The 25519-nt window shown below is 34.7% G+C and overlaps 1 non-coding gene across 1 annotated transcript; it reads left to right on the forward strand.

Annotated features, from left to right (window-relative positions):
- The first annotated feature begins 16735 nt into the window (after nucleotides 1-16735).
- LOC129400967 (U1 spliceosomal RNA) lies at nucleotides 16736-16900 on the forward strand. Its single transcript, XR_008628011.1, has one exon. It is a non-coding gene; the product is annotated as a U1 spliceosomal RNA (small nuclear RNA).
- The last annotated feature ends 8619 nt before the right edge of the window (nucleotides 16901-25519 follow it).

The following is a 25519-nucleotide window of genomic DNA, read 5'->3' on the forward strand; positions in this document are numbered from 1 at the left end:
TTCTCAGCCAGCGTGGGGATATAGCTTAGTTCAGTCTAGAGAGATGGCTACCATTTTGATTGCCTTCAATATTTCAACAAAATACTTACTATTCTTGTTAGGATCACCCACAAAAGTCCGACCCATTAAGAAGGAACCATTACATACTGCTGATACTAAGATGACATTAGGTTGCGCGGCCGCGGCAGCGGCCGCGCGGTTTTGGGTTTCTGTCTAAAGTCCAGGGAAAAAGTTGAAGGAGAGAGAGAGAGAGATTTCCGCACGGGGGACCTGGCGGAAACTCTCAAGTCACATACTGCAGGTTGCTGGTGGGCTGCCGGTGTCCCAAGCAGCTCCATCCTCTTCGTCAGTCATTCTGGGGGTGCGGGTGCGGAGAAATGGGAAAGCCCACGTGGCTGCACTCTCTTTAAGTGTCCGATGTGGGCGGAGACCGGTACTTCCCCGCCCTCGATCCCCCGCCAGCCGCGCCGCGCACTTGAGTGCGTCTCTCCGTTTTGTGCTCAGAAGTGGGGTAGATGCTGTGCTGTGCCCAGAGGTGGAGGGGAAGAGAGATAGATTAAAGAAGAAAAAAAAAAAAAGAGAAACGCCAGGCCCCCGCTCGGGGGACCTGGCGGAAACTCTCAAGTCACATACTGCAGGTTGCTGGTGGGCTGCCGGTGTCCCAAGCAGCTCCATCCTCTTCGTCAGTCATTCTGGGGGTGCGGGCGCGGAGAAATGGGCTAAATATCTTTATTTAAGGCAACTTCTACCCTAACTCTGAGCTCTTTCCATGAAATCAACACTTAGCTAAATACAAAATTTGGTGTGAAAGACTTCTTGTTCGTTTGGAGACCATACCCAGCAGTTCTCAGTGATTTCTCCTGGCTTTGTGCTCAGGGGTCACACCTGGCAGTGCTTAGGGGACCATACGGAGTGCCACGGGTCAAATCCAGGTTAGTTGTGTGCAAGGCAGTTGTCCTACCCTCTGTACTATCTCTTCAACCATGGTATGGCAGATTTTTGCTCCCCTATACTATTAAATTATGTATATCTTTAATTTTTCATTCAGCCATTCCTCTGACTAGAATATATCACAAAATATGCTAACAAAAATACACAAAATAATGTTTACATAGGACTATTTATGTAGAATTATTTATTTTGTTATATTCCTTTGATAAATATTTGGATTTTAAACTAGCTAAGAGACAATTATATCCATACAAAGGGTTTCATTCTGTTATAAATTAATTAGGAAATTATTATATTATACTGCTATATAATAAATAATAAAACAGACAAAATGTGTATAAGCTGTTATTGCTTATATCCAAATACAATTATTTGGATACTTATATGAATAGTAACAGTATTTTGAAGAGTATATAGAGTTGATAAAATAGAAATTAAACTTTCTTGACCATATCACATTTTATTGACTTTTATAACTATTCAAATGTGTTTTTAAACACTGTGTAGGATATTAAAATAAACGCAATACCTAAAATAAACAAAATAAATTAATGCGCCTAATTCAGAAGCAGGCATTTAAAGCAAGGAAGATCAAAGAATTGACATGTGTGCTTTGAATTTGGGAACCTGGATTCCACATTTGGCTCTAACTGGTTCCCCAAGGACTACACCAGGAGTATCCCCCAGGCACTGACAAGTTTGACACAAAGACTAAAAGGAAAATAATTCATTGCCACTAAACCGTATTGTTGGAAAAAATGACCTCAAGGCTTTTTTGCTTTTCCCAGCTGCAGTATGTCTAGGTCAATCCTTTTGACCACTTAACCCCAGCCTCTCTAAAGTACTGATTTAAGTTAGTCACTTCATCCATATTGTTTTCTGGGGTTTAAATGCCCTAGTAACTGGTTACAAAAACATTGGCTTTAAAATTTCAGGCCTTTTAGACACTTCAGTTCCCAATTCTGCTTCATCATTTATATAATTTGTTCACTAACATTATTTTCTTTTTATCTTCATAAGTTAGACACTATAATCATAATTATTCTATGTAGACATTTTTACAACATTTTTGGTCATTTCTTATCTCTCCTGATTGAGTCTTTAATTTGGGATGTGCAAAACATTTAAAAGGTCTTAAAAAACTTTTGGTCTTTATGGAGGTTTGAACTGCTTTAAATATTAACATATATTTTACTCAGTGTATTTTAGTAAGTAAACTAAAATCTTCTTGCAGGGACAGAAAAATTGTATGTTGAATATTAGATTTTGGTACATGCCAGGGGCTTCTCCCATAGATTGTATTTCAATAAGAAAAACATGGCCTGAGCTTGAGCCAGCAGTTTACAGATTAGTAGATAAGATTTATTGAACTAAACAGTAAGAAGGAATAAGAACATTTTATAATGCATGATAGAATAGTCTCACCAAAAAATTGTTGTCATCCCCCCCATTCATATATAAATCAATGCCTTATCATTTCTGTGCAGTCATGCTTAGCATTTTTCACCCTGGAATTATGACTAAAATCTTTGTAATTCAGGCTTTAGAATGCATTTTTAATGTCACACCTAACAAGCATTTAAAAAATGCCATTCTCCTATATTTTCCCTCATTTTTATTTTCTCTCTGCTGGAAACGCCCAATCTGGTAACTCACCCTGTGAATCATGTACAGATTTTAAGCAGTGCTGTGCAGGTGGCAGGTGGCTCATCTTTAAATGTGACACATCACTCTGCATGGGTAAAATGGGAAATTTAAAATAAGTACATCTGCCTTAATGTTACTAGAATTTGTTTTCCATTGCAGGAAGTGTAATTTTATTGGTTTTTATTATGAAGCTGATAAAATCTCTTTGGTTTTGTCATTCTGTTTGACCCTTAAATGTTTGGTCAGAGTTATTCTTCTAGACTTAATTTCGTACTTTACCTTTATCTTCTTCCTTCCTTTATTTTCACTATGACTCCATCTTCATTTTAGAAATTGCTAGCGAGGAGATGCCTGTAACATTAATGATCTGTTAGGATCAGAGTACATTTTCATCAGTGAGATGGTTTAGAATCAGCTTGTGACATCTTGTAATTTGGTAATTTTGAAGAATAATGAACATGTTAGAAAATATACAAAGACCCTCATATCTTAGTTTCTTAGATGTTGAAAAAATAATTTAGAACATTATCTCTAAAGGAGGTAACCTTTGAGAGAGGAAGTTGTTTTCTTGTTAATAAGCCTAGTGCTGAAACACTTAAAAGTTAAACGAAGAATACATTGTTTATTACTCAAATTTTACAAAGTATACTTTGCAAAAAATAAAATTATTTTTAGAATATTGAAGATGGAGATGTATATAATACAGCTTGGAAATAAAATAAATCCTTTCCCCTATTACTCAGATAAGAAATAGAATATTATTAGCATCTGAGAAATTCCTGGATGACTCTAATGTCCATACCTCTCTTCACTTTCAAGAAGGCACCACCATTCTGAAATTCTCTCACTTTTAAAATTACTTTATTATGTGGTAGTAAAGCAGTTATCACAGAGCATAGAATATTTATTTTTTTTGTTTTCTGGGCTATACCCGGTGAGGCTCAGGGTTCACTCCTGGCTCTGCTCTTAGGAATTACTCTTGGCAATGCTCTGGGGACTATGTGGAAGCAGGGATCAAACCCAGGTTGACCATGTGCAAGGCAAATGCTCTACTAGTTGTACTATTTCTCAGGTCCATCACAGATCATAGAGTTTTTGTTAATTGTTCTTAATAAACACTTTAACTAATAGATTATTCAAATTTGAATAAGTTTTTATATATCATATATATTTATATAACAAATAATATAACATATATCAATATAACCTATGATTTATATATAATGTTTCTATTTTATAAGCAAAATTCACTTATAAATATATTATCATTTTTTTAGACACTAATTTGTAACATAAATAAAACAGATGGTTGGATTCTGGTTTGTTTTCTAACCATCAGTCTAAGAAATGAAGTGAGAAAATAACTATGCTTGTCTTGGCAGTTCTAGATTAACCTGTTAGCATAGAATATGTGGGATAAAAAGTCTTCAATCTAGATATCTTGTAAATACTATGGTTGCTGTTAGGATGTCTCTTATTGATGCTTTTAGAATATTTGGGTCCTATCCCTTTAAGCTTTAGCTTTCAACCGTTATATAGAAAACTTTTCAGCTGTGAAGTTTCAATTGGCTTCAATACTTGCTTAGTTAGGAAGTGCAATGTTGCTTTTTAAAATTATTATTGTGCTTCCATTTATCATATAATCAAAACATTAGTAAACTCTGAAATGGAGTATAGAATAAGTATTTTTTAGGTTCTTTCTAGGTTCTTAGTTTTTTGATGAAAAAATTTCCAAACTGATTTGATTAAGTATGTGGTCTTTTACCTAGAAATCAGTAATCATTGATAATCTCATGCCATTCTGAAGAGAAACAAGTGGTGTTTCGACATGCTTTTCTGGAAAAATAACAAAATACATGAATATTCATAGAACATGATTAGAGAAAATGGAGACAGAAATGCTCTGGATATTTATAATTTTAGGTCTTAAGTTTGGTCTGTGTTTTATGTGTTATATTCATAGCTTGGGTCTATTGTATGGCAATGTAGCACTGTAGCACTGTCCTCCCTTTTTTTCATCAATTTGCTTGAGTAGGCACCAGCAAAGTCTCCATTGTGAAAGTTACTGTTTTTAACATTGTTACTGTTTTTGACATATGGAATAGATCATGGGTAGCTTGCTAGGGTCTGCCATACGGGCAGGATACTCTAGGTAGCTTGCCAAGCTCTCCGAGAGGGATGGAGGAATCAAATCCAGGTTGGCTGCATGCAAGGCAAATGCCCTACCCACTGCGCTATGGCAATGTAACGTAGAAAATTCAGTCTGAAAAGAGATACTATCCATTGAAATATTTCTTTGTTGGAATAGTCATTTAGGTGGTTGCCATAAATTTTTCCTCAGTATTGGCAAAATATTATTACATCCATAATAACATTTTGGATGTAGTAACTTATTTCTCATGAAAGACAGGTACTTACCTTGACTTCTTATTCTTAATTCAGAGAGTGAATTATGTTGATTAAGACAATCAAGGAATAAAACAATGCTGATCTTTGGCAATAAAAGTGGTGGACTGTAAAGAAGATAGTTTAACTTCTCTCAGAGTTGCAGTTATTTTTTTTCACATATACAGATATATAACAGAATACTAATTCATCTGTGAGAGTAGAAAGACTCCTTGTGTATGGAGGAAATAAAATGTGTACCGTTTGTTGATTTTGCTGTTTTATATCCTTGAGTTTGTAAGAATTGAAAAGCTATCTGATTAGAAAAATAAGCTCAGTATACACAAAAATCATAAAGCAATCACACTTAAGGGAAAACAATCTGGAATAAATTCTAATATTGTTCAGTTTTCTATTTTCTTCACTCTATATAGCTGGCATGAAAAAAAGTGATCACTGATACTTTATCCTTTGGGAAGAATTAGGAAACAGCATGCTTTTAAAGTGTGATATGACATAAATGTAGCTCTAGTCTAGTCTGCTTTCTCACATTATTCTGGACAAACATTTTACTACATCAAATAATTGTCAACAAAGCCACTTAAAGACTAGACAAACAAGAACCAAGGGTATTGAATAAAAGACAAACTGAAAGTAAAATTTCTGCAAAGTGAAAGCGTTAGATATTTTAAATGTTGATTTAATGTTCCCATCAGGAACTTCTGAAGGTGAACAGATTTTGTTTACTTAAGTTTTGATTTTGGATAAAAACAAAATAAAACCAAAATTGTACTCAAGGCAAAAGAAGTTAGGAGAAAATGAATGTACTCAAAAGAAGTTCCACAATGTAGAATTACAAAAGAAAAACCCTACAAAAACCAAAATAAAGGGCATGTGGCTTTTGATACATACCTCAGGGCACATGCCTTGCATTCACATGGTCCCAAATTTGATCCCTGGTATGACATGCATCCCCATCCCCAACACAGGAGTACTGCTGGATGTATCTCTGGAGAACCCTGAGGACCCATGTATGTACCCTATGGCCTCCAGCACCACTAAACCCAAATAAATTCATATCACTGTCAGAAAAATTTAATGATTTTGCCCAATTGGCAATATATAGTTGGGAGTGGCCTGTGAGTTCCTTGAGCACTGCTTGGGAGTAACTCCACTCCCACAAAACCCATGAAAATGATGCTGTGTGATTTTGGCTCATTGCTTATACTATCCAGATTGCCATCTTCATTTGTAAAAAAGAGCAGTGGTTGATGTCCATAGAGACTGGTAGTAATTGGAAGTTTTAATAGAGCACAGGCTATAATAAGGTGCATCATATGTAGACAAATTAAGCATATTAAAATTAGTTTCTTTTTTAAAAAACAATCACTATACATAAATAGTATAGGCAAATGTAAGTAGTAATAGTGGTAAAATATCACAGAAGAGGGACATTTCCAGCTTTGTCCACTTTGGTAGGTGATTCCTTTCTCTGGAGCTCATCTTTATTGATCTTGGCATAAGAGTTAATTCGAACACACATGCTTCTATTGTTCAATTGAGAGACATGAGAGCTAATTCCTTTACACATTATAAATACACAGCATGACAAAAATATTAATAATAGGGTATGTTTATTGAACAATTTTGACATCCCACACTTTTCACATAAGTAATTGCATTTATCTTCACTGTATATCAGAAAGTATTGCTATTTTATTTTTCAGTTGAGAAATTTGAAAACTTAAGCTTAAGTACACACTCAGGTCTGTATGACTTCAAATCTTCATTGTTTTTCATTATAAACACATAGTAGTTCCAAGAACGCTCTAATGAGAATTTGGGAATAATTCTATATTTTTCCTCTGGTTCCTACACCCCTCATATTTTTTCATTCTCTTTGAAACAGGTTTTCATACTCTATCTACTCTTCTTTTGGCAAGTTCCTTGCCCTAAATCAAGACACTTGTGGCATTTTGGGTAACAAACATGTAATGATCGTTTTATAATCTGTTCATTTACAGGGGAACCAATGATGGAAATAAGCCTATGAGTGGGATATAACCTAGTTTCATCTTATTAATAGGTGACACCTTTGCTGTTATTTCAGTCCCCAAGGACTCTACATTATTGATGAATTGCAATGTCACTGTAATAAACTGCATGCCTGTGTCCTCCCCAAATTCAAATGTTGAAATCCTTATCCCCTTGTGTGATCTAGTGCCTTGATCATTTGTGCACTATAACAGGATTGTGTGGCCCCTACAAAATGTAATAGACAAAACTGCAAGTCTAAGCAAATTCCTTCAACTTTCATTTGAATTGCAATGGATTTTTCTATGAAGAATGATTAAACATTGATTATATAATGAGTATTTTATGTTATTTAGTGATAATTTAAAATTTAATTTTGAATATTTTAAAATAATCTTTACATAATTAAGGAGATGACTCACTTTGCATTTCCTATTACTTGTATAATATAACCCTCCCCCATGATGATAATCTTTATTTAAAATTTGTTTTCACTCTTTCTCAAAACTTAACAGTGACTATTTCAGGTTATAATAAATGCAAAAATTCATTATCACGTGCTATCAATCTTATAGGAGCACAATTACTCACAGTGATGAACCATTCAAAGGACGTGATCAGATAACACAGGAAGGAAATAACTGTTCCTGAATGGTATAGAGATCTGTGTTCTGCATCCAAAGCTACATGCTTTGATTAATAAAGCAGTTTTAAGAAGGGAAATAACTACTATAATTCAAATAAATAGTTGCTTCATAACTAATTATTTATATATTTAATAGTATAAAATATTAAATGCAATATATCATAGGGTTTTAAAAAATATATCTGTATCCTTTAACTCACCTATCTGTTTATCTGTCCATCCATCTATTCTTCACTATATCACTGTATTACTGTCATCCCGTTGATCACGATTTGCTTGAGCGGGCGCCAGTAACATCTCCATTTGTCCTAGTCCTGAGATTTTTAGCAGCCTCTCTTTACTTGTTCTTCCCAGTGGTGCCACATTGGAGACTCTTTCAGGGTAAGGGGAATGAGACCCATCATTTTTACTGTATTTGGCATATCAAATATGCCACAGAGAGCTTGCCAGGTTTTGCCGTGTGGGCAAGATGCACTCAGTATATTGCCAGGTTCTCCAAGAGGGAGAAGTAGGCTATAAGAAGTCTAGTTGAGCGTTGTTTTATAGTCTCTGGATCTTGGCTGTTGATGGGATTATACAGAGCTAGGGGCAGTTTGTGGTTGTGGCTGCCAAGCTACTGGAAAATGGGCAGTCTGGGTGGAGGAGGCCCAGTCCCAATCCAACTAGGCTTGGAGATTTCAGCCCTGGGTCCTGCACACCTGGGTTCCTCTGCCAGTTCCTTCATGCGTGACGCTTGTCTGAACGTGTGGAGAAGGGTCTTGAGCATGGCTGTGTCTGGGTTTCCAGAGGTCTTCAACTGCCGGAGCTCTGCTCAGGTCTAGGAGGGAAACTCAACCCGTCCCTCTCCGAGGGGCCCCGGTGAAGACAGCCAGGTGCAGGGCAAGAGACTCTCAACATCCATACTTAGTAGCAGTTAAACTATTTCACTGAGAAAAAAACCCTATATGCCTTTATTATCCTAGTAATATAGAGCACTAAAATGAGAAATAGGAATATATTTTGTAGAAATAGAATTCAAATGATCTGTATGTACTACTTTCAGGAAAAGACTAGCACTGTAGCACTGTCGTCCCATTGTTTATAGATTTGCTTGAGCAGGCACCAGTAACATCTCCATTGTGAGACTTGTTACTGTTTTTGGCATATCAAATACACCACAGTAGCTTGCCAGCGTCTGCCATGCATGTGGGATATTCTCGGTAGCTTGCCAGGCTCTCTGAGAGGGATGGAGGAATCGAACCTGGGTTGGCTGAGTGCAAGGCAAATGCCCTACCTGCTGTGCTATCACTCCAGTTCAGGAGCGATATATGTGCAGGAAAAGACACATATATTTAAAATGTGAAGGATGATAAATGCAGATTATTATCTTATGGACTATATACTTTTCTTGATTTCTTCTTTTAGTGTGACTTTTTGGAGAGGAAAGTATTATATCACTTGTTTTTCTCATGTGGATCATCTTGCATGCAATACTATTGACAATCTTTCTGACCTGTTGCTAATGTCTCTTGATTGCAGATTGGAAAGATAGAATGAAGAAAGCTAAGACCATTACTTTACTTTCTTTTACTAGATAGAAATAAATAAACTTCTCTGAGTTCTTTCTCCTATATTCAGACTCCAATAGTGGGGGGAAAAACTTGCAGTTTTCCTTACTATCTGGTATATATATGTATACATATATGTTATATATATATCCATATATATATATGTTAGTCTGCTTCAAGGATGGGATGTTAAGAAGCTTTGTAGGTGCCCATTTAAAGTCATATTCTTTAACTTTCTTTATTAGAAGCAATGCTATTATTGTGTCTCTAACTCCCATGCTTAATTGAAAAAAATAAAACGTTTTTATTCCTTAGCTCCCTTCTTTTAAAAAACTTTTTTGTTTGTTTGCTTTATGGGCCACACCTGCAGTGCATTGGTGCTACTCGTGGGTCTGATCTCAGGAATTACTCCTGCAATGCTCTGGGGATCATATGGAATGTCAGACATTGAACCTGGGTCTGCTCCGTGCAAGAATAGCTCCCTATCTGTTATACCATCTCTCTGGCCTCTCTCATGCTTTATTTTAAATTTGTTTCTAAACTAAACAAATTAGGATTTTTGCGGGGAGTGGTTATTTATTGACTATAAGATCCCATAATGATATAGAAGTCCCAGAAGCATACGTTTGTATGGAATATGGGAAATAAGGCTAAATTATTATAAATAGAACTAAAAGTATGGCTAAATAAAATAAAGGTTTAATCTGTATCTCTTAGCATAAATATCTATATAGAATTTCTAAATTAATTTATAAAGAAATTAAATATAAAAACCAAAATATAAAGTATTTTCAGTTTAATCATATTTATCTAGCTCAGGTATAGAGAATTCATTAAATTCCAGTGTAAAAATTCCATAACATTACTTCAAAGATAGTAATTTAGGCCTTAATGTATTTGTGGTACATTAAATACTTTAATCATTCAGAAAACATCATCCTATAAAAGCCCTTTTTAACAGATTCATTCTTGTTACTTCTCTCTAATATCAAGTTATCTAAAGTTAATGCATGTTATTTCTGTATGGAAAATTACAAGTAAAAATAGAAATATGTGTTTTAGTAAATTTCCATTTTTACTGATTTAAAGTTAAGGAGTATTCTAACTCTTGAGAAAGTCATTTTATAATACATAATCCACATTCTGTGACCTATAGGGAGGATTTTGTTCCTCCTCTTTAATTTTAGTTGTTAGGTATATTTGATATTCTGACTACAAATTGATATTTTAACTTTTGCTGTCAAAAATTGATAAAATTGGGGCTGGAGCGATAGCACAGCGGGTAGGGTGTTTGCCTTGCACACAGCCAACCCGGATTTGATTCCCAGCATCCCATATGGTCCCCTGAGCACCGCCAGGAGTAATTCCTGTGCATCTCTAGCTGTGACTCAAAAAGCAAAAAAAAAAAAAAAAAAATTGATGAAATTGAGGAAGAGGTTTGCTTTATCTCTTAATTTTTGATATATTCAAATTAGTTTATCAATTTACATGTTATTTACCTATACATGTTACATATGTATAAATTTATATCTCTTCCAGGAAGAAATCCATAATGAAATATTTGAGGGAATTGAAGTGTTCTTTATAACATCTGGACTTACTCCATTAATCTCAGGACAAATGGTACAGATTTCCACATGACATCAGGCAATATAAGGCCACAGTCATTCTGACTTGTTCTTTAGTTTTATTGATTTATTTATTTGTTTGTTTGTTTGTTTGTTTGATTAGGCCACACTAAACCCACCTACTCCTGACTCTGTGTTTAGGGATCACTTCTGGTGAGCTCAGGGAACAATATGGGATGCCATGGATTGAACCCAGTTTAGCCATGTTCAAGGCAAATGCCTTACATGCTGTACTCTGTCTCCAGCCCCGTTCTGGCATTTTAAGTATTATCATTTTTTCCCCCTGAAAATTAGGTCTAAGAGCAACAAATTGATGGTACTCAATCAAAATTCCTGTGAAATTGTATTTTGTGGTTATTGTTTGGTTTTATGGGCCACATCTGGTTGTGCTCAGAGTTTACTCTTGGCTCTTCACCCAGTGAACCAGGGATCAAACCCAGGTTGCTTCTTGGAGCTTGGTTTTAAGTCTCTGGATGTTGGCCATTGGTAGAATAATGGTAGAACTGAGAATAGAATCTAGGTGACTTGATCTGCACTCAGTAGCTATTATACTGTCACAATTATAGTATTCATGGGTTTATTTTAATTTAGCTATTGGGAATCTTCAGTAAGAAAAATGACATAGCTCAGATAACATTAATTGTAAAAAATATATTACTAGATGAAAATAATTACAGATAGTTTAAAAGATGTGAGGCCTCAACTCCCAATTTTCTCTCAAACTTCAATATCCTTATCTCTTTGTTTGGCTAAGGCTTTTCTATTAGCTATTCATTGTCGCCAAAATGAACAACTTCAAAGACACTATCAGTCATCTGGCAAGGCTTTCCCCCAACACTGATCCAGAAAATCTCTGCCAGGCCATTTGCGCCATCTGTTGGGCATGAATCAGTAGAGGAGGAAAGGGTGGACAGCTGGAGTTGTCAGCTTTGAAATGCCACTTACTAGGGAAGTATCAGAATTCACATCAAAATGCATCAAAGCAAAGTGTCTGCTATCCAAAAAGAAGACTGGTTAAGTATGGTGGCATTTTAAATGAAGATCTTTTCTTTCTAGATGCACAGTCACCTTTTTATGCTTCCCAGTTTCCTTTTAGAAGGAGAAAGGTTTTGTTGTGCCATATGAAAGTAATCTGGGCAGACTTTTCATGTGAGATTAGAGTAAGAAATTGAAGAGGCACAATCATATATTGAAATATATCTTCTAGTCTGAGGGTCTGGAAGCAGAGCATCCTAAACTCTTCAAATTTTTTTTGTTTGTTTAATTTTTTGTGGATGTGAGAAGCTAACCAGTAATTCTTGTTCACTCATCTGTTCATTCATTCAACGATACTGTATTCCAAGCGCTAGTGAATAAAAGAGCATAATAATAATTACCATTTGTTGAGTACCTACCATATGCAATATTCATTAAATGTAATGTTTTATTTAGTATTGGCAAAACTTCAGTGGGACAAGAAATTTTATTTAATTTTTAATTTTAATTTTTCCATGAGAAAACTGAAGAATAGTAAGAAGGAATAAATTTTTGTCTTATTAGCTAAGTGAAAGAATTATCAGGGATTGAAGTCCTGTGATATTATTAAAATTAATTACAAGCACATACAGTTCTTTGTTATTGTAGCAATCCTTGGAGGAGGAAGAAACTAACAATCAGAAAATCGCAGTGCTAAAAGTCAGAATGAGATAATCATCTTAGAAAACAGTATGGGATGATTGCTTTTCATTCCGAGTTTACAGTTTTCTCTACTTGATCATTTTAAAACATCAATTTTTTTTTCTTTATGTTTGTGATTTTAAAAACCAAGTTTAAAAAGTCAATGTTTTTAAACTATTTTTTGGGGAAGGGAGGAGGTATTGTATCTGACTGTACTCAAGGTTTTTTCCTGGCTCTGCACTTAGACATCACTCTTGGAGGACCTCTTGGGATCACTTGGGTTGTTGTGGATGGAGTCCAGATTAGTCAAATGCAAGGCTATTAACTTACCTGCTGTACTTTCTCCAGACACACTTTTAAGTTTAAAGCATTTGTTTAGTTCCTTCTCATGTACATTCCAACTTGTCCAAAATTTTTGTCCTCTGTAACAGTGGCCTAAAATAGTTTGCAAATTTGGTCTCTGATACAACTAATACGGAAAATTTCTGATTTATAGACCAGACAAGCAGTATTCATAAATTGAGTGGCATTTGCACCTTTAGTTTCTCTAGTTAAATTGAATAAAATTAATTTCAAGTGAAACTGTCATATTTGGTTGAATTAAGAACTATGAATTTACTAGCATGAATATAGGTTGTGTCATAAACATTCTCTTACACTGCTGTTATTATTTGGTACAAGGTTTCTGGTAGACAGTTTGGCAGTACAAGAACCCAAAATCTTCACAATCTATGGTTTGGTGCTTCACTGCTCTAAATTTTCAAAAGGATATGGAGATTCTGTTATTACAGGATATAATGGCATACCTTGCATGTAGTAGACCCTGAATTGGTCCTTGGTACCACAAATGATCTCTGAGCAGTATCAGGAGTGACCCCTAAGAACAGAGCCAGGAATATATATAAACCCCATATTATGCAAAAAATTATTTGTGATAAAATTCATATATATTTATAAATCAAAAAGATTAAATTGTAATTTACTAATAATAAGATAATATTGAGCAATATAACTATTTTCCAAAACTGTAATGTAATAGGAAAGTTATACTGTGATGTTAATGGAAAAACACTAAAATATGGTATAAGTATTGAAAACTCCTAATATCTCAAACAGTGGATCTAAAAATATACTGCATTGAGTAATAAGATTAACGTAATCAAGGATCTTCCTAGTGTTAGTGTGAAAATGGGCTTGTTTCTGAGTCAGTTATTGAGTATTATATGAAAGATTTATTTAAAAATTCTCGAGGTGCTTATAATGTTAGTTCATTGTACAGTTTCACTAGGGGGTTCGAGGTTCCTCCCCAATGTCTGGGTTACTCTCCTTACTGGTGAACAATGTCACTTATCCTGTCCCTTCATGTTTGGTTCAGTTGTTGATGTCTTTTGCACTGACACAATCTACCTCCTCTCTTTGCAATCCTCTGTCTAGAGTACATCTTCCCGAGGCTGCAACTAGAATCTTGCAGCCTGAGTTCCCTTGCTGCAGCCTGCTGCTCTCTGATTTGTCACTGGACTCCTCCAAGGCTGTATGTAGCTCAAAAGTTTTCTGCCATCAGGTCGATGAGAACCTCTGCTGTCCTGCTATTCTGCCATTTTTCTTGGCCTAGGTGAAGTGTCAAAGAAGTTACTTGATCTCTCTGTTCATTGCTTACTATTCCCCACCTCCCACCCACTGTCATTTCCAATATTTAACTGACTACTTTTACATAGGTTAGATTTGAAAGAGACAAATTAAATTAACTAGATTATCTGTGGCCCTCCCCTCCCCTCCACTTTCACCAGAATGCTAGAAACACAAATTCTTGAGCCCTTTCTCATACTTCACCAGAAACTAGGGCTGGGCATAGGCAAACTTTGCGTTACCAATTATTCCAGGTAGTTTTCATGAGATCTTGTGAACACTTAAAACCAATGATGAAAGTTATGAAAATAACAGAATATCACTTGTATCACATGTTATCCCATTGTTCATCTATTGATTTGCTCGAGTGGGCACCAGTAATGTTTCCATTCATCCCTGTCATATGCTAGTGTAGCCCAATGGCATCTGCTTGATGCAGGAACACAAAGAGCCTCAAACTGTTTGCTCAGGGTCTTGACAAAGAAGTCTGACCATCTCGTAGGTTATGAAATTATTGGTGATTTCAGAATTTTTCTCAATGTTTCCCCCTATATTTCCAAGATTTTCTATAATAAATGTAAATTTTATCATTAGAAAACTGTACTTTAGGAAATTAAGATTATTTGAAAACAGAAATTATCTGTAATTCCATGCTGAAGATTCTAAAAGTTATTAATTGAATGCTTCTTTTCTACTTTTCAGATTTCCCTCCTCAGAGGGAAATTATTATCACTATTAATAACATACCCTACATAAATTTTAAAATTAAACTATAATCTTGGCAAAAATAATGGGCTATGGGTTACTTTATAAAAAGTAGCATTCAAGATGAGATCTGGAGCAGCCACACATGACACAGCCCCTCTGCTTCTTAAAGACTATGATCCGGGCGGTCTACTAACCCATTTTGGCACCCCGAGGCTTCTTATAGAAATGCATCTAGACTGTGAACTGAGCTAAAATGACAGAAATCCAAAACGGCGGGATGTGAAAGCTTATGTAATCTTCATTCTCAGCAATGGAAAACAAATTATCAAAGGATGCCTTTTCAGCAGGTTTCATTGTTGGGGGAAAATTCCAAATAATAATAGTGAGTTCTCTGTTGAAATATTGAATGTATTCAAAATATATAGAGAGTAAAGTGAAGATCATTAGCCACTCAAGTAGATGGGTGGGTGTGGGAGGGGGGTATATTGGGGTTTTTGGTGGTGGAACATGTGCACTGGTGAAGGGATGGGGGTTTGATCATTATATGATTGAGACTTAAACCTGAAAGCTTTGTAATTTTTGTCACGGTGATTCAATAAAATAAAAATTTAAAAAAATATAGCATTCACATATCTTCCTAGGTCAATAGATTTTATCTACTTATTCTCTTTCCTACACACTTAATATTATTTAGTATGGTTATACCAAGTTTTACTTTGGCTAGCATTTAAACTATTTTCAATTTACTTTCACAAAATAATGCTCCAATGAAAATACATCTGACATTTATAGTAACATACTGAAACATAATGATAAAAAAGAAAAAATATGTTAGACAACATACTTAAATATTTGTTATTACTCCCCTTACTTTTCATTTGTAGTGCTTTGCAGCAATGTCTTATGAGGGATTATTTGCATATGCAAATGACCATGTCAATTATGTCCTATATGAAAGAGACTTATTTTAAAACAAGTTCATATTTTCAAAGCTGCCCAATTTTTATAATTTCGCTGAACGTTTTTTCTTAAAGATGTAGTAATTTGATTGACATATTTTTTAGCAAGTGAAAAAAGAACTAATTTGTAGGTTAGAATAGTTTTGTTAATAGTAAGAATGAGGCAGATCTTAATGACACCCTTGTAATCTCTTATAGGTCACCATTTTATTTTTGACACTCATTAATGATAATGTTGGTTATTAAGTATTAAAAGGGACAGTTATAACATTGTTCATCACTTTTAGCTATTTTATATTACTTAGTACAGTATCATTTAGAAGTTTTATAGGCATAAACTTGCCATTTAAAGATCTCTTAAGACAAATATTCACATTGCAAGACTTCATTTAAAGAAAATAACATTTCTATCAAATTATTTAAGCAAAATTATTCTAAGCAGCATTTAGGCTAGTAAGATTCTAGATATAGAAAAACTAAACATAATATTTGAGCTATATTGAAATAATAACTATATCTTCATTTTCATCTTAAATATTTTTAACATTACCTAAAAGCCATTGATCTACCATTATTTATACCTTAATACTTTACATTTTCACATATGTTTTAGTCTCATTATAAAGAGCAATTTTGAACCATCTTTTTATAACATTTTTGAATATTGGATTTTGTTATTTATATATGAATAGCATAATCTGATTATTGAAAATTTTCTAATGCATGTTTCTCCTTTGTTATATAAGTTGTTTTTTATTGTTAAGTATTAAGTTTTATTAATGCATAAGATTGAAACCCATATATATATTTCAAAGTTATTTTTGCAGGATTTATTTCTTGACATTAGATATCTTTATTAAATGGAACAGCAGGAAACATTTTACTTAATTATTTTGTTTTTTCTGTATAAGAAAAATAAAATTTAAAACTTTCAAAGAGTCTATTACTATACATACCTGGTAGGGGAGAAACCATGATCACAAACAGTAGTTTTTCCAGTGTGAGGCATATTCATTGCATTGTGGATGTGTTGACCCCTGCAATTCTCCCAAATGTGAGAAACTCAACTGCATAATTTGGAATTGTGAAGTACGGTGTTTATGCTCTCCTCTGGTTAAAAATTTATTTTAAAAGAGTCAATTCTTAAGAATCAAACCATAACTGTGTGGGAATTGTATATATGGTTTTTGTGTGCATATGAAAACTTATTCAATTGTTTTTATGTAGGTGTATAAATATGAAAACATTAAATGTTGATTCTGTAGCTAAAAATTTCCTTGAATACATGAAAATCTAAAACCTACATAGAAAATTTAAAATATAGACTTGGATGTCACAGAAGCAATCATTATACATAAACATTCCATCATAAACAAGTATTCCAGAGAGCAAAGAATGCTCATGTAGTAGCATATGCTCTAAACTACCAGTGCTTGTTTTGTTATAGATAGCACTCTATGTTTCTGTAATTGTATGTCTGTTCACGTTCTGTTATCAAATATTTTTCTTGCTTTAAAAGCAGGATTTTTTAAAAAGTGTTTAATTTCTCTAGAAAACATTTACCAGGATTAAGCAATGTTGTCTTTATAGGCAAGCAATAAAATAGAAAAAGAAAAGAAGTCAAAACAACCCCATTATAATCACACAAAAAATAATTAAATACTGGGTATAAATTTAAGAGAGGAGATATAAACTTACAAAGTTTATACTTACATTGAAGATGATAATACTTGTAAATACTCTTCATAAATCAATACTACTTCAATATAAGTAACTTAAAAATATATTGCTAAAGAAATAGAGGAAGACAAAAGGAAGTGGCAAGATATTATATGCTTTTATGCTTATGAGTTCAAAAAATTAACATTGTTAAAATGACTTCTATCTCAAATCATATGCTGATTCAAATACAGTTCTTTTCAAAACACCACAGGTAGGATCTGAGAGATAGCTCACTGGACTGAGAGCATGCACTGTATGCAGGAGGCCCAGATTCAGTTCCTGGTACCTCATGTTGCCTAAGCACATTTGGGAATAATCCTTGAACATAGAATTGAGAGTAGTCACAAGCCCTGCTGGGTGTGTTCCAAAAAGCAAAAACAAGGAAAAATAAGGGGAAAATTGCTTCAATAGTGTTCTTCAAGAAAATAGAACAAACATTATTGAAATTTATATAGAAGCACAACCTAAGATAGCCAAGCAAGCCTGAACAAAAAAATGAGAAAATGGAGGCATCATGGATCTTGACATCGTATTTCAAAGCTAAAGTATTCAAACAGATTTGTAATAAGTAAAATATAATTTTTTAAATATATTTAAGATATGGCAGAATCTCTTGCTCCTGCGCCAGCCTGTCTTCACCGGAGCCCCCTTGGAGTGAGGTGGGTTGAGTTTCCCTCTCTGCTCCAAGCAGAGCCCTAACAGTCAAAAACCTCAAGAACCCAGCCACAGCCATGCTCAAGGCCACTCTCCTCACACGCTCAGATGAGCCTCACACAGGAAAGAACCGACAGAGGAACCCAGGTATGTGGTACCTGTGGCTGAGATTGCCAAACCTGCTGAGATCCGGACTGGGCCTCCTTCATCCAGGTCCCCCATTTTCCAGTACTTGGCAATCACACCCACAAACTTCCCCTGGTACTGTGTAATCTCATCAAGAGCCAAGATCCAGAGACTATAAAACCAAGCTCCTGCCTGGAAGAGAGTGACACAGGGTCTCCTGGAGATTGGGAGCACTTGTAAGGGCGATTAGAGGCTGCTCCAAAAGCCTCCGTCCCTCACGGAGAGGCAAGCTACAGAGATTATTCCACCCACACAGCAGAGCCTGGCAAGCTACCTGTGGTGTATTCGATATGCCAAAAACAGTAACAACAATGGGCCTCATTCCCCAGACCCTGAAAGAGCCCCTAGTATGGCAGCATTGGGAAGGATGAGTAAGAAGAGGCAGATAAAAGCACGCAACAGGGATGAATGGGCATGTTACTCGTGCCTGCTTGAGCAAATCAATGATCAATGGGATGACAGGCAATACAGGTTTTATATTTAAAATATAAAACATACTCTAGCACTGTTTTTAATAATCAAGATTTGGAAACACCCCAAATTCCCAGTGACCAGTGGATAAAGATGTGATATACATACATAATGCAGTACTATTTCTCTAATACAGATGAAATCTTGCCTGTGTGAAACTGGAGGGGTCATACTAAGTAAAATAAGAGAACTAAAAAAAATTGAGTCCAAAAATAGAATTGGCAGTTAATTTCTAACAAAATATCCAAGGGTGTAAAATGGAGAAAGGAAAGTTCTAAAATAAAAAGTGTTGGATATGCTGGATATCCACATTCAAATGAATGAAACAGTTTCTACAAAATAGATTAAAGAACAAAATCCATAAAATTCTCATTGAATAAATAGGAAATATGTAAGCAAAGCACTCCATTTTATTGACTTCTATTGTGTCTTTTGGGATTTGACTCCAGTGGAAAGCGAAGCAAAAACAAAAATAAATGCAGAAAAAATACATAAAACTAAAAGCCTTCTGCACTGCAAAAAAAATCCTAGCATTTACAGGAAATAAATCCAAGTGAATAGAAAATATTCACACATCATATGTATGACAAGTATTCATGATTAATAAGGAACCTAGAAAAATCAACAATTTTTACAAAAGGGTGATGTACTGAACAGATACCTAACATAGCCTACATATATTTAATAGGTAATAAAATTGTTTATTATTAAGCTGGGAGATAGTATAGTGATTAGGGTGCAAATCAAGCACATGGGAAAATAATGAAGGTTTAAAAAATCAAAAATTGATATGATTCAGCAATTCTGCTTATTACTTATGTATCTGAAAAATACAAAACACTCATCCAAGAGGATATACACTTGCCTGTGTTTATTGCAACTCAACTTAAAATAGTCAATATTTGGAAACAACCCAAATTCCCAATTATAGAGTAGATAAAGAAGATGTGTTATACGTAAGTCATGCAATAGTGCTCACCTATTAAAGATGAAATCTTGTACTTTGTTACATTATGAATGAAGGAAACGTGCTAAGTGAAGTGAGTCCTAAAGAGAAAATCAAAGGATTTTGAGGATGATCTTGATTCTATGTAGGTTATAAAGAAAGTAGGGCAAAAGATCAAAACAAATACAAAAAGACCTTTGGACTCTGACCACATATCTAAGGTTACCAAAGGCATTATTACAGGGAGAGGGTTCAGAGAGCAGAGGTGGAGCACTGGACTGGTAGAAGGATATTGGTGCTTGATGGCGGGTGTGGTGATAATAGCACATTTGCAGATATGTGAGAGTGTATCATTAAAAAATATGTTCTTTTCTTTAAGAGCATGAGACACATACGGCAGTACTCAGGGCTTATTCCTGACTGCACTCAGGGATTATGGCAGGATTTAGGGCTTCTGCACTCGGGGATCACCTTAGGAATTCACTGCCTCGTCAGATCATCATCAATGATGCCAGAGAAAAAACCTAAGTTTGCTGTATGCAAGGCAAATGCCTTCTCTGCTGTACAATCTGTGTCTTCAATGTATGTTCTTATAAACCAACATTTTAGTAGAAATGTATAAGAATATTATTCAGCTCTTTTTCTTTTAGCACTGGAGCATTGGTTATTCAAGGCAAGGCAAACCAAAACCCCAAATATAGAAGACGTAGCTTCTCAAACATCCACACAGAACCTAAAACATGATTTAAGACTAACGAAGAGAGAAGTAATTGGAGCTCATGTTTGTGTGCTCCTTACACTTCTATTGTTTCCTCTTGTGTTTAAACTTTCTTGCAGTTGTCAATTTATTCATAGTGGTTGCCCATCAGCAGGGTTTTAACTCTTGTTTTTCTGACCAGGGATATGATTCCTAGTAATTTTATCACAATAGAAATGCTGAATGTAAGTAAAGGAAAAATTACAGGTCTACTGGAGTTCATTACAATGGGATGTAACTCATTTTTATTTTATCACAAATATAATTCAACTTGACAGAGGTTGACTTAATCCTCATTTTTTTGAGAGCCACCTGTCAACTTTATATATTCTGCTCTCACAAAGAGATACCTGGGAAATCCAATTCTGTCCATGTATATCATCATTTCATGACAAAGATGAAGTGGTTGCAATGACTTTGGTAGAAAGATATTAATAAATGAAAGAAGACATATTGGTATAATTTTCCATTATAATTTCATATCACACTTTAGGAAAACACTTTCAAAGAGAGTAACCCTTTGAAAGGGTTACCAGAATTTTATTTGCATGAAAAATTGAACATGGATTTATTTTTCAGAGAAAAGATGATAAGCAAAATAATCACCCACTCTGGACATAAAAGGAATAAAAAGATGACTTTATGAATTCAATGCCTTAAATAATAATAAATTTATTTATTTTCAATGGCATATATTGAGTGACTTTTTTATGGCTTTATTTTATTTGGGCCACACTCAGCAGTGCTCAGGGCTTTTGACTCTATACTTACAGGTTATTTCTGGCTCTGCACTCAGAGATCGCTCCTGGTGGGGTTCAAGGGACTGTATAGGTTACCAGGAATTGAACTCAGGTTGGCTGTATGCAAAACAAGTGCCCTACCTGCTGTACTATGTCTCCGGCCTTCATGAATTTTTAATATGTATAATCATTTCAACTGTATGAGATGGATACTGTTAATCCCCTAGGTGGAAACAGAAATGCAGTGAGATTAAAGAAATAGCCTAACATCAAATGACTACCAAATGGTAGAGCTGGAAATAAAATCCTATCCGTCCGAGTAATTGTTTTTACTCATGATTTCCTTGGGAGGCTGGTAAAGAGGAAGTAAATAAATGTTACAAGGAAGTCTATCTCATTGCTTCCTATTTCCCAAATACAAACTGAGCCTAAGAAAAATAAAGAAAAGTAAAGCAGCCCCAAACCTGCTTTTGGGGCAGGCTTGGATGATGATGGAAAAGTTCTAAATAATGGTGGCAGGAAGATGCAATTGTGGTAGGATTGGTGTTGGAATATTGAGGGTAATAAATTATTGTGAACAACTTAAAAATATAAAAAGAAAATGACAAAAAGAAGTGGCAAGATATTATATGCTTATGTGTTGAAAAAATTAGCATTGTTAAAATGACTTTTATCTCAAGTTATATACCTTTTTACCTCATTTTAGAATGGGCTAGGGAGATAGTGTAGGGCTCATTGATTCAGCTCCAAGAACATATGTACCCCCCAGTCATTACTTGGTGTAGTCCCAGTGGCCTCCAAACACCACTATTAAGTGGCCCTGATGATCACTGGCATATGAACCATATCTTTGCACCCCTGGTGTACTTGGCTGAGTATCATAGGGCTTCTGAGCATTGCTTGGGAGGCAAAAAAACAAAAAAGCAAAATGTGATGGGTCAGAGAGCTAGAGTACATGTGGCATATCTGGGATTGATTCTGGCATGGTATTGCTGGGTATGCCTTCCCTTCCAAAATAACAAAAAACAAAACATAAGGGGAACTTTATGTGGTACTAACATCTGTGCCATAGATTAGGAATATTAATATACAGAATCTGAGCTTCTCAAAGTTCATCACATATAAGAATGATAGGAAGATCTTATTAAAATATGAATTTCTGGCAATGTCTGCTGAAAGAGATTCAGCACAAAGGTATAAGCAGATTATGCCCCATCCAAAAAGTCAACTTTTAGAGTATCAGTCGTGTCAGTTAAAGGGATCCTGAGGAGTCAAGAAATATCATCGTCAGCGGGATGTAATGTACCTCTAGGTAAGAAATCAAAAATTATCTTGTGCATAATGAACCAAAATTACAACTGCTGAGAGAATGACTATTATTGCAGTGGAGATTATTTTATGTAAATAATTATTTTAGCTTGCCAATGGCTTACCAGAAAGTGGAATGAGAATTTTAGTCCAATAACCAGGAACAAAGTCATACCAATGAAGGTTGCCTGATATGATAGAATTGGGAAGAAATTTTGGTCAGTCTTGTGGATAGTTTAATCTGTCATTCTTTATCAGGAAATATAAAGATGGCAGTGGCACCTAAACTTGTTTGAGGTAAAAATATTTAACAAGTGTGGGTTTCAAAATGCTTATATATTAGGCTAGTTCTCGGGTTATGTGTTATTTCACTTTAGTCTTGTTGAGTGTGTTGAAGAGTCTCATAGGGTAATCTACTTAAATGATTTATTGGTAGAATTGGTCGCTTCATGTTCTACTCTCCTCTCCTTCTTTCCAAAATCATTTATAGAATTTCTCAGAGCTTGATTTTGCAAGTAGGTAGAAAAAATAAGTCAGATTAGAGAAAGTCAGGATGTCCTTTTCTGTGGTTCCTATGACCTGATTGCTTTAAATAAGAAACTTATTCTTAAACTTATTTAATAAATCAAATTAAATGGATTTGAGTTATTTAATTCTTGAACTCTTGTTCTCTTAAACAAAATATATGACATGGATTTGTTGATGTTTGTTGTAAATATCCCTTTTATCCTGAAATCACCACATGTGAGTTTCTAAACTGTGAAGATTACTCCTATTTTTTTCTGTTGAACATGTGATTTACACACAAATGACTCTTTTCCATTGTGTTTCGAGTTGTTGAACTATAATAGGTCAGAGGCTCAAGGCTATACAATTAATTTTCTCAGCTCTGAGAGCTTCATGCATGATTAGGTGCTTAAATGCTTGTTCATCCTAGGGATGATGCACGTTAAAGTTTTCCTGTGAGTTTGATTGATGATGTAAATGATACATTGTTTTATGCAGATAATATTAATGACTATGTTTAACTTAATATCAGGAAGATTGTGTTTGTAAGCCAAACCTTCAAAAATTAGTGAGAAAGCTATAACTGATACACATATATTCTTTTTATTTTTATAAGACCATATAAGTCTATATAGAATTAGCTAATTTTGGCTAGATTTCTAGTGATAGAAAGCTAGAGATAAATGTAGAATATGGAAACTATTAGATTTGTTGAAAAGACATTAATGTTTAAAATTAAATAATTGTCACAGATAAAATTAGTTTCTAAAATAGCAAAATTATATGTATAGACATTTAATCTTTCCTCTATAAATTATGTGTTTATGAACTGATCAAGTCCTATAATATAATTACATATATATTAATATGCCTATATTAATATTGTTATTTATAATATATAAACATGATATATGAATATATACTGAATACTGTATGTTAATGAATATTATGTATTAAAACCATGTGAAAGAGTAAACTTTTCTCCTAGGTATTAAAATATGTAAAAATATTTCTTTAAGCAAAAATTAAACAGAAATTTTCTGAAAACAGAGGTTTTCAGTAATTTTTGCCTTATAGAACTACTGGTGTTCTATTTTATGTTGTATATTATTTAAAACTCCAGTGAAAATTTTCTGGTCTTGTAGAACAATGTTGTCTTGGCATTTAACTGCGAACTGCTAGAAGCTTGGCATAAGGGCATCAAGCTGTTTTAGCCTATAGATGCTTGGAAGGGCCTGTGTTTGCAGGCTTACTGTTTTTGCAACAAAAACTGTCTTGTCTGGCCATCCAGAAGGTGTGAGAGCTTATCCACTTAATGCTTCTCCTTTTTCTTCCAGCACTAATTTTTCATTATTTACGTTTTCTATTTCTTAGCTAACATCCTTATCTTGGACTATTTGCTGTTAAACTTGGAAAGCAATATAGCACTTTTAAAAGAGCAATTAAAAATGCCTAAGATACCCACTTGTTTAGCTTTTTACTCAAGGTGAATCTGGTTTAAATAATACCAGGCACTGTACAAACTATTCTCTTTTGGTGATTTGTACCTCAAATCACCTTTCAGAACCCCAAATTAGTCTCAATCTCACTGTGCATTTATTTAAGTTCCTTTTTCCTACAAAACATATTAACTTCAATATGGTTTTTATTTGTCCAGGACTGTGGTTTTTATATTTTCTCAATTCAGTCTTTTTGCTGACATTTATTTGTATGATAAAATTTGACTTGTATTTGTAAAATGATACTTTATTATAGGTAGTGAAGATTATATAAAATTAATATGTAAGAAAATATTTTGTATAATAGTTTGCTTATAACTTAAATATGAAGTGAACTTTTACAATTGAAATATAGATTTAATTTTAGAATATCTTGATAACTTCTAAAGTTCCTATTTGATAGAATAGTGAATAACCAGAATTTTTTAAAAAACTTTTTTTTATTAGTGAATCACTGTGGCGATAACGTTACAAATTTACAAACTTTCATGCTTGCGTTTCATTCATACAATGATCGAGTAGCCATCCCTCCACCAGTGCCCATTTTCCATCACCAATAGTCCTTACATCCCTCCCACCACCCCCAACCCGTTACCCCCACCCCCACCCCTCCCCGCCTCTGTGGCAGGGATTCTCTTTTGCGCTCTCTCTTCTTTTGGGTGTTGTGGTTTGCAGTAGAGGTATTAAGTGGCCATTATGTTCGGTCTATAGTCTACTTTCAGCCAGCTCTCCCATCCCGAGTGGGCCCTCCTAGCACCCTTTGCTTGGTGGTCCCTTCTCTATCTGAGCTGCCTTTTCCCCTAGCATGCGAGACTGGCTTCTAAGCTGTGGAGTACTCCTCCTGGTACTTATGTCTGCTGTTCTTGGGTGTTAGTCTCCATTCTGTTACTTTACATTGCACAACTGAATGCTATCTTTCTATGTCTGTCCCTGTCTTTCTGA

Source organism: Sorex araneus, chromosome 1, assembly GCF_027595985.1.
Source record: "Sorex araneus isolate mSorAra2 chromosome 1, mSorAra2.pri, whole genome shotgun sequence".
NCBI classification, from domain to species: Eukaryota; Metazoa; Chordata; class Mammalia; order Eulipotyphla; family Soricidae; genus Sorex; species Sorex araneus.